Genomic DNA, 10,400 nt, shown 5'->3' on the forward strand with positions numbered 1-10,400 from the left:
ACCAATCAGCAGAACACAACCAAATCTATAATTTACATACGGGGAAGTGGGAACCTATAAAACTGACATATTCGCGCCCAAAAGGGTTCCTTCTTCGACCTCCTGCGTGAGGACCAAGGAACCCCGGTGCACCGGCCTTCAATAAACCTCTTGCGTTTTGCATCGACTTCCGACTCTTGTTGTTTCCTGGGCGAGTCGAAACTCCTAGGAGACCGCGCAGGTCTAACATTTGGGGGCTCGTCCGGGATTCCACTCGCCCCGGACCACAAGAACATCGGGAGTTGGAGGTACCAGGTAAGCTCGAGCTTGATTGTCTGCTTGTCCCTTGTTCTTTGTGGGCCATTATAGGAGGAAAGCCGTAAGAATCGGCTTATTATGGAATCTGTATCGGACCTCTGGCTAGGCAGACGTGCTAATAGCCGGCGTCCATGAGCCCTAGGGGACGCCCTGGTGGCTCATCTGGAAGGAGAGGCAAACTCTGTCTCCCCTTCACTCGGTTTCGGCAGTTCCCTTGGTGATAACTGCCATCTGAAGAAGTTTCGGTTTTGAAGCGAGCTCGCGGTGGCCCATACGTATATGTGTTTCGTGGAGTTTTAACTGTTTCTGTATTGTGGTCTATTCTTCTTCTCTGACGGACGACAATGGGACAAACTATGACGACTCCTCTTTCCCTTACCCTAAGCTATTGGACCGAAGTTCGGGCCAGAGCCCATAATTTTTCGGTAGAGGTAAAGAAAGGAAAGTGGCAGACTGTGTGTGCCTCTGAATGGCCAACATTTCAGATAGGATGGCCCCCCGAAGGATCCTTTTTATTAGACAAGATTAAGCTGCTGAAGTCTAAGATATTTAATATAGATCCCCACGGACATCCAGACCAAGTACCATATGTCTTGGTCTGGGAAGATTTAATTCTCTCCCCACCTCCGTGGGTCCGGCCCTTTGTTTCCTCAACAGGTACGTCCGCGCATACATCAGCAGCGTCGGAGATATTAGCCTTAAAGAAAAACCCCAACACGGAGAAGCTACCCGACGCCCCAGATCTACCGAAGGCGATTTATCCTGACCCGCAGTCCGATTTGCTTCTTTTGGATTCCCCACCCCCTTATCCTCCGGCCCCGAATCCCCTACCACCTAGAGGACCCCCAGCTCCACTGCCCTCGGCACCAAGGGAACCATCCATGATGGAAGAAGAAAGGGATCCCTCAGTGGGCACTAGGAGCCGGAGGGCTATCTCCCCGGACTCCACTGCCCTACCTCTTAGAGAATATGGCCCCCCCGATGGCCAAGGGAATAGACCTCTCCAATATTGGCCCTTTTCCTCTGCAGATCTTTATAATTGGAAAATGCATAACCCAACTTTTTCCGAAAATCCACAGGCCCTTACCGCTTTAATAGAATCTCTTGTTTTCTCCCACCAGCCCACATGGGATGATTGTCAGCAGCTGCTCCAGACTCTCCTAACGACTGAGGAGAGGCAACGGGTTCTTTTAGAAGCCAGAAAAAATGTATTAGGCGCCAATGGGCAACCTACCCAGCTGCCTAACGAGATTGATGCTGGTTTCCCACTCGTCAGGCCAAACTGGGATTTCAATGCCCCGGAAGGTAGGGAGCGCCTGAAAATGTATCGCCAGGCTCTGGTGGCGGGTCTCCATGGAGCGGCCAGACGGCCCACTAATTTGGCTAAGGTAAGGGAAGTAACTCAGGGGCCCCAGGAATCGCCAACTGTGTTCCTGGAACGTTTAATGGAAGCCTTTAGACGCTTTACCCCTTATGATCCAACTTCGGAGGGACATAGGGCTACTATAGCAATGGCTTTCATAGATCAAGCGGCCCCTGATATTAAGAAGAAATTACAGAGGCTAGATGGCTTGCAGGGATTTTCGCTTCAGGAGTTAGTAAAAGAGGCAGATAAAGTATATAACAAAAGAGAAACAGAGGAAGAGAAGGAAGAAAGAAAGCAGAAAGAGCAGGAAGCCCATGAAATAAGACGGGATAAGAGACAGGAGAGGAATTTAAGTAAGATACTGGCCACTGTGGTTGGAGGAAGAAATATAGGGGATAGAAATAGGCAGGAAGGGCGAACGGCAGACAGAAGGCGGCCATTAGACAAGGACCAATGTGCCTACTGTAAAGAAAAAGGACATTGGGCGAGAGAATGCCCTAAGAAAAAGAATGGAGGAAGGCCAACCAAAAACAAAATCTTAACATTGAAAGAAGACTAGGAAAATCAGGGCTCGAACCCTCTCCCCGAGCCCCGGGTAACTCTTAAAGTGGAGGGGGAACCTGTTCAATTTTTGGTAGATACCGGAGCCCAGCACTCCGTCCTTCTCCTCTCAAAAGGTCCTATCTCAGCTAAAAGGTCATGGGTACAAGGAGCCACTGGGAATAAACAATATTCATGGACCACACGAAGGACAGTAGATCTTGGGATTGGACGAGTAACCCATTCATTTTTGATTATTCCGGAATGCCCCTATCCTTTGCTGGGAAGAGATTTACTCTCCAAAGTAGGGGCTCAAATCCACTTTCAGCCAGAAGGTCCCACCATAACTGATAATAAGGGAAGGTTACTTCAAATATTGACTATGAAATTAGAAGATGAATATAAATTATACGAGCAGCCTTCATCCTCACGAGTTAATGTTACTGATTGGGTAACTCGGTTCCCTCAAGCCTGGGCAGAAACTGCCGGAATGGGGATGGCCAAAAATCAGCCCCCGGTGCTAGTGGAACTCAAGGCAACTGCCACCCCAATAACGGTCCGTCAATACCCCATGAGTAGAGAAGCCAAAGACGGTATCCGTCCCCATATACAGAGGCTACTAGACTTGGGCATCTTAATAAGATGTCAATCAGCATGGAACACCCCTCTCCTGCCGGTAAAGAAACCAGGAACAAATGATTATCGGCCGGTGCAGGATCTACGAGAGGTAAACAAATGGGTGGCAGACCTCCACCCCACAGTTCCAAACCCTTACAACCTCCTGAGCACTCTTCCACCTCAACATACGTGGTATACTGTTTTGGACCTTAAAGATGCTTTTTTTTGTTTAAGACTCTCTCCCCTGAGCCAACCCTACTTTGCCTTCGAATGGAAAGATCCAACATCGGGAATGTCTGGTCAGCTGACATGGACACAGCTACCTCAGGGATTTAAGAACTCCCCGACCATCTTTGATGAAGCCCTCCATCAGGATTTGGCATTATATAGAGAATCAAATCCCCAGGTAACATTACTCCAATACGTTGATGATATTTTATTAGCTGCTGAGACCCAAGAAGATTGTATCAAGGGTACTGAAAAACTGTTAACGGAACTTGGAACCCTGGGATATAGAGCCTCAGCCAAGAAAGCACAAATATGCCAACAACAGGTCAGTTACCTGGGGTATCTATTAAAAGGGGGGCAAAGATGGCTCACGGAGAGCAGAAAGGATACGGTGGCCCAAATTCCGGCTCCCCAAAACGCCAGGCAGTTAGAGAATTTTGGGGGACGGCCGGATTCTGTAGACTATGGATTCCAGGGTTTGCTGAGCTGGCAGCCCCATTGTACCCCCTAACCAAAAACAGCACTCCTTTCGTTTGGGGCGATAAGGAACAACGGGCTTTTGACCAAATCAAACGAGCTTTACTTTCAGCTCCAGCCCTAGGACTGCCAGATGTAACCAAACCTTTTCATATATATGTGGCCGAAAATAAGGGCATTGCAAAAGGAGTATTGACTCAGAAATTGGGTCCCTGGAATCGCCCAGTTGCTTATTTGTCAAAAAAATTGGACCCTGTGGCATCAGGATGGCCCACCTGTTTAAAGATAATCGCTGCAGTGGCCGTTCTAGTCAAAGATGCTGACAAACTAACTTTAGGACAAAATCTAACGATAACAGCTCCTCATGCCCTGGAAAATGTAGTCCGTCAACCACCGGATAGGTGGCTAACTAATGCCAGGATGACTCATTACCAAACCCTGTTGCTAAACTCAGATCGCATCAAGTTTGCTCCAGCCACAGGACTCAATCCAGCCACCTTGCTACCTGATCCTGACTTGGAAGGCTCCACCATCATACATGAATGTCAGGAAGTACTAGCCGCAGCACACGGCAGTAGGCCAGATCTGATGGACCTGCCCCTCCCTGATGCTGATTTCACCTGGTTCACGGATGGGAGCAGTTTCCTGGAGGAAGGTAAGCGTCGAACTGGGGCAGCCATAGTAGACGGAAAACAAGTCACATGGGCAGCGGCGCTACCACAAGGGACCTCAGCCCAACGAGCTGAATTAATTGCCCTGACGAGGGCATTAGAGATGGCAGAGAATAAAAAAGTAAACATCTACACAGACAGTAGATATGCGTTTGCTACCGCTCATATCCACGGTGCCATTTACCAACAGAGAGGGCTACTAACTTCAGGTGGCAAAGAAATTAAAAACAAAGACGAAATCGTGGCTTTGTTGACTGCACTCATGCTTCCTACTAAAGTCAGTATCATCCACTGCCCTGGACATCAAAAAGGAAATACCCCAATAATTAGGGGAAATAATATGGCTGACCAAGTGGCCCGAGAAATAGCATCGGGAGAAGTCATTCTAGGACTGTCAGATAAAGTTCCTGAAAAACCAGGCCGCGATGAAGAAATCATCCCGGCCACAACAAAAGGAACTTTGTCCCCTCAGCAAGCAGAATCCATGTTACAACAGATGCACAGATGGACACATTTGGGGACTAAAAAGATGGTAGCCTTGTTACAAAAAGCCGGGTACGAAACCCCTGGAATGACAAAATTAGCTGAACAAATTGTGCAGGAATGCGTCCCATGTCAACAGGTAAATGCTCACAAAGGGAAACTTGAAACTGGAAAGAGACTCAGGGGGGACCGCCCAGGAACTTACTGGGAAGTGGACTTTACCGAAGTGCGTCCTGGAAGGTACGGTAATAAATACCTTTTAGTTTTTGTAGACACTTTTTCAGGATGGATAGAGGCTTTCCCAACAAAGAAAGAAACAGCTGCTGTAGTAGCCAAGAAGATTTTAGAAGAAATTTTTCCTCGATTTGGAGCATCAAAGGTAATAGGGTCTGATAATGGTCCAGCCTTTGTCGCCCAGGTAAGTCAGGATGTGGCCAGATATTTGGGGACTGATTGGAAATTACATTGTGCCTATAGACCCCAAAGTTTAGGTCAGGTAGAAAGAATGAATAGGACTCTAAAAGAGACCCTAACTAAATTGTCCTTGGAGACTGGCGGTACCGATTGGACGGTGCTCCTTCCTTTGGCCCTATTCCGGGTTAGAAATACACCTTCCCGATACCATCTTACTCCTTTTGAAATATTATATGGTGCCCCGCCTCCCCTCCTCACTTTAGGAAAAGAAATAAAACCTGATTGTCAAAATAACACTGACTTATATGCTAGGCTACTGGGACTCCAATTGGTCCAGAAAGAAATATGGTCCCAACTCGCCAAGGCCTACCAACCGGGAACACCGGGAGAAACTCATCCTTTCCAAGTCGGAGACTCCGTATACGTCCGTCGGCATCGAACCCAGACGTTGGAACCTCGATGGAAAGGACCATACACCGTCCTCCTCACCACCCCAACGGCCATAAAAGTGGACGGCATCGCTGCCTGGATCCATGCTTCACATGTGAAGGCTGCACCAGCGACGGCATCATCAGGATGGCGGGCCCAAAGAACCGACAACCCGCTCAAACTCAAGCTTCTACGAAGCTAAGACTTATAATTTTGGTTTTACTGCCTTTACTGACTGTAAGTGATTTTAGCCCTCACCTCCCCCAACGTTTAAATTGGCAGGTAATTTCTCAGACTGGAGATGTAACCTGGTCCATTAGTCATACTGCACCCCCCTGGACCTGGTGGCCAGATCTTTTTCCTGATGTTTGTAAATTGGCTATAGGAGCACCTTATTGGGATACAGAAGATTCTCATGATATGAACACTGCCCCTTCCAAAGTTTCGGAAACTGATTGATTTGGGCCGGGTTGCAAAAATGCAGGCAAAAGAATGATGCTTGGTATCCTCACTTTCTACGTATGCCCCGGGTTCCACCGCCCTTGATCTCTGAATTATAAATGTGGTGGAACTGAAAACTTTTATTGCAAAAGCTGGGGATGTGAAACTACCGGGGATACTAATTGGAAACCCACCTCAACTTGGGATTTTATTACTGTAACGGCTAATTATTCTCATAATGAGGATACCGGACACCGGAGTAAATGTTCAGGATGGTGTCATCCCCTTAAAATTTCCTTTAGTAATCCCGGAAAAAGAGATAAAAAATGGATAAATGGTCATTCTTGGGGCGTTAGATTTTACATGAGGGGATATGATTTAGGAATATTAATGACCCTTAAGCTAAAGATTGAGACTCCTGCTCCTATATCAATAGGCCCAAATCCCATACTTGGCCCCCCTTTGCTTCCCCCGGCCCCTTCAACTACGTCAACAAAGAATGAGGCTAATGAAACCTCTGGATCCAAAGAACCCACAGTTAAGCCTGGGACTCCTCAGGATAGGATGCTTTCTTTGGTGCAGGCAGCCTTTACGGTTCTCAATGCTACAAACCCAGAGGCTACAAAATCATGTTGGCTTTGCTATGCTGCCCCTCCCCCTTATTATGATGCTATAGGATATAGCTCCAACTATACTAATTCTACTTCCTCAGACCAATGTCGATGGAAGCAAGAAGGGAACAGTAAATTAACCCTGTCCTCGGTTTTTGGAAATGGTACTTGTATAGGAACACCTCCCCAGTCCCATAGACACCTTTGTCATGATTTTAGCCTCCCTTCAGGCTCAGGATATCTTGTACCTCCTCAAGATGGATGGTGGACATGTAACACGGGGCTCACCCCTTATGTCTCTTTAGAGGTTCTTAATACTTCAGCTGACTTTTGTGTGTTAGTGCAATTAGTCCCTAGACTTATCTACCATTCAGACTCATCCTTTTTAGATGAATATGTAGGAAAAACAAAAAACAAAAGAGAACCTGTAACCCTCACATTGGCTGTCCTTCTAGGACTAGGAATATCTGCCGGGATAGGAACAGGAACCACAGCCCTCATACAACAACCCCAGTATTATGCAAGTTTAAGATAGGCTGTAGACATCGACCTTCGAGCATTAGAAAGTTCCATAACTCAACTAAAGGAATCACTCACCTCACTTTCAGAAATGGTGTTGCAGCCTAGATTTGCTGTTTCTTAAGGAAGGGGGATTATGCGCCGCTCTAAAAGAAGAATGTTGCTTTTATATTGATCATTCAGGAACCATCACCAAAACCATGGATAAACTAAGGGAACGCTTAGATAAAAGGCAAAGGGAGAGAGAGAACGAAAAAGGATGGTTTCAATCATGGTTTGATAAGTCCCCCTGGTTTACCACCTTAATCTCTACTCTGTTGGGACCTCTTATTGTTTTATTGTTGATTTTAACTTTTGGACCATGTGTTCTAAATCGCTTGATAGCATTTATTAGAGAACGTATCAGTACTGTACAAGTTCTAATGTTAAGACAACAGTACCAAAGTTTACGAACAGAAGGTTGAGATTCCATGATTGGAATCAATAGTCACAAGAAAAAGGGGGGAATGTGGGACTCGAGGGACATTGTTCCAGCTAATGATTAAGAACTCTCCAGACAATAGGGGCTTCTTAGACAATGGGTGAATTTCCAGGATGTCCGGCCCCCTTCCGAGAAGGAGGGGAGATAACAAAATGTAAAAAAGGTGTCTGTCAAAGACCAATCAGACAGCTGGGGAGAAGGAGGGAGATAACAAAATGTAAAAAAGGTGTCTGTTAAAGACCAATCAGGCAGCTGGGGACAAGTTCCCTCTCTGGTCCGAGCCTAAGCCGGGACCAATCAGCAGGAGAACACAACCAAATCTATAATTTACATACGGGGAAGTGGGAACCTATAAAACTGACATATTCGCGCCCAAAAGGGTTCCTTCTTCGACCTCCTGCGTGAGGACCAAGGAACCCCGGTGCACCGGCCTTCAATAAACCTCTTGCGTTTTGCATCGACTTCCGACTCTTGTTGTTTCCTGGGCGAGTCGAAACTCCTAGGAGACCGCGCAGGTCTAACAACCCCAGGTCGTGAGCTGCGGTTTGGAGCCTCCTGCCTGAGACACACCCCCCGCTCCCCCCGCCACTCCCCGCCCTGGCTTCCCCGAAGGTCGTGCAAAATCGAGGGACTTCCGGTTTAGAGGCAGAGCGCGGGGAGGGGGAGGGGGGACTCCCTGGAGACAAGAATTTCTCTCTGCACGTTTTTCGGGACGGAAGACTAGATACAAGTCTCCCCGTGAGAGAGAGGTTCCTGAAACGCTTCAGAGCAGGAGTGGATGTTGGCGTCTAAACCAGAATAGATTTGAAGTGGGTCCGGGGCCCCCCAGGGGCTGGATATGGTGGCCCCAGGAAGGTCAGGTTCTGCCCTCAGGATGGACCCGCTGGACCCAACAGGGTGTGTGAGACGCAGGCCCCAGGGAGACGGGCTGAACCCCGCCGGGAACACGCGTGTGTCTGTAGCGACAGACAGACAGACGGAACGTTTTCCCTTAAATAAATAAACACATCTTTAATATTTAATGTATACGAATGCACTTATACACCAAGGTTAATTCATAGACATGAACGCTATGTAACATTGATGCAAACATTAATAATGTACACCATGTAAGTCATACATTAATGCACCTGTATGATTATAATATACTATATACATGTAGTCTTTTATTTAGTTGTTATTTACTTTAAAAAAATTTATTTATTTATTTTTGGCTGCGTTGGGTCTTCATTGCTGTGCGCGGGCTTTCTCTAGTTGCGGCGAGTGGGGGCTGCTCTTCTTTGCGGTACGCGGGCTTCTCATTGCGGTGGCTTCTCTTGTCGCAGAGCTCGGGCTCTAGGCGTGTGGGCTTCAGTAGTTGTGGCTCAAGGGCTCTAGTGCGCAGGCTCAGCAGTTGTGGCACACGGGCTTAGTTGCTCCACGGCATGTGGGATCTTCCTGGACCAGGGCTCGAACCCATGTCCCCTGCATTGGCAGGCGGATTCTCAACCACTGCGCCACCAGGGAAGTCCCTATTATTTACTTTTAAACTTTTTATTTTATATTGGAGTATAGTTGATTACCAGTGTTGTGTTAGTTTCAGGTGTGCAGCAAAGTGATTCAGTTACACATATATATTCTTTTCCAGATTCGTTTCCTATTACAAGATATTGAATAGAGTTCCCTGTGCTACACGGTAGGTCCTTGTTGGTTATCCATCCTATATATAGCACTGTGTACATATATTCTCTTAAATATGTGAGCCTACTTTGATTTAAGGTGGTCCTGCAACTATTTCATCATAGAATCACAGTCACTAGTATTGTTAGCATTTTACTGTGGTGTTTGAAGGACATGTAGCCAAAAAGCGTCATCTCATGGCCAAACCCTGTCTCATAAACGTTGTTGGGAGGATGGGAAGCCCGGGCGCCTGGATGATAAGGGTGGGAGCCCATCACTTTTATGTCCACGGGCCGGTCGAAGCTCTGTGCCGTGGCCTGCGTTCTGGGTACGCGGGCCCAGCCGGAGGCCGCGTGGGAAGGGGGTTTAGGGGCTGTGTTGCTGGGCGGTGACCATGGCCACAGGGAAGCAGCCCCCCGGGAACTGATCCACTGCATCCCGCGGGGGGGCGTCCCGCCCCTCGGCAGGTCCCTAGGAGCCCCCCGGCGGCCGGTCTCCCAACGGGCATGCGGCCTTGGGCTGTCGTCTGCCGTCCAGGGGGCCGCGGGTTTCCTGGGGCGGAGGTGCTGCCGACCCCGCCCTCCTCGCCGAGCCGGCCATGCCCCCGGGTCGCGTGGCAGGTGCTAGGCGCTGGCTGGACAGGCTGCTATTCTGGTCTCTCCCAGCCCAGCTGCTCCGTGCCCTGGCCTTGCCCACCCCCTTTCCCGGTTCCCCATTTCTGTTCCCCGTAGCTCCTTCCCCACATGGAGGGCTGGATTCCAGGCACACAACGCACACTCCCCACGCCGCCAGCCCCCGGGTGTGTGGGGGCTTTTCTGAAATTAGTCATTGCTTGTCTGACGGCACTAAACCGCTGATGGGGGCGGAGCCGGGGGCCCCGGAGTGGGCGGCCGAGGGGTCTGTGGTCCCATGGAGGGAGACGGCTCAGCACGCATGCGCCCCTGGGCCTCTGTCGCCTCCTCTGGGTAGCGCCACCATCCTCTGCCTCACCTGGTCCCACCCCCCATCCGGAGACCCCCCCCCCCCAAACACTAAACCTCAAGTCTTCCCCGGGGTTATAGCGGCACCGGCGGGGCTGCGGGGGGATTTGGGGGTGTGGCCTTCATGGAACAGACTTGACACCAGTGGCCCCTGTTTGTCCTCTTGTCACCCCACGTACGCACGCC

At 49.0% G+C, this 10,400-nt stretch overlaps 1 protein-coding gene across 2 annotated transcripts in view; it reads left to right on the forward strand.

The window, feature by feature from the left end:
• CSF2RA (colony stimulating factor 2 receptor subunit alpha) overlaps positions 1 to 8,036 on the forward strand; it is a 44,458-nt gene extending 36,422 nt beyond the window's left edge. For both annotated transcript variants that reach the window (XR_009560728.1, XR_009560729.1), the window contains one exon: positions 5,407 to 8,036. The gene's annotated coding sequence lies outside the window, so the exon portion shown is untranslated. The remainder of the gene's footprint in view (positions 1 to 5,406) is intronic.
• The last annotated feature ends 2,364 nt before the right edge of the window (positions 8,037 to 10,400 follow it).

This window comes from Globicephala melas, chromosome X (assembly GCF_963455315.2).
Source record: "Globicephala melas chromosome X, mGloMel1.2, whole genome shotgun sequence".
NCBI classification, from domain to species: domain Eukaryota; kingdom Metazoa; phylum Chordata; class Mammalia; order Artiodactyla; family Delphinidae; genus Globicephala; species Globicephala melas.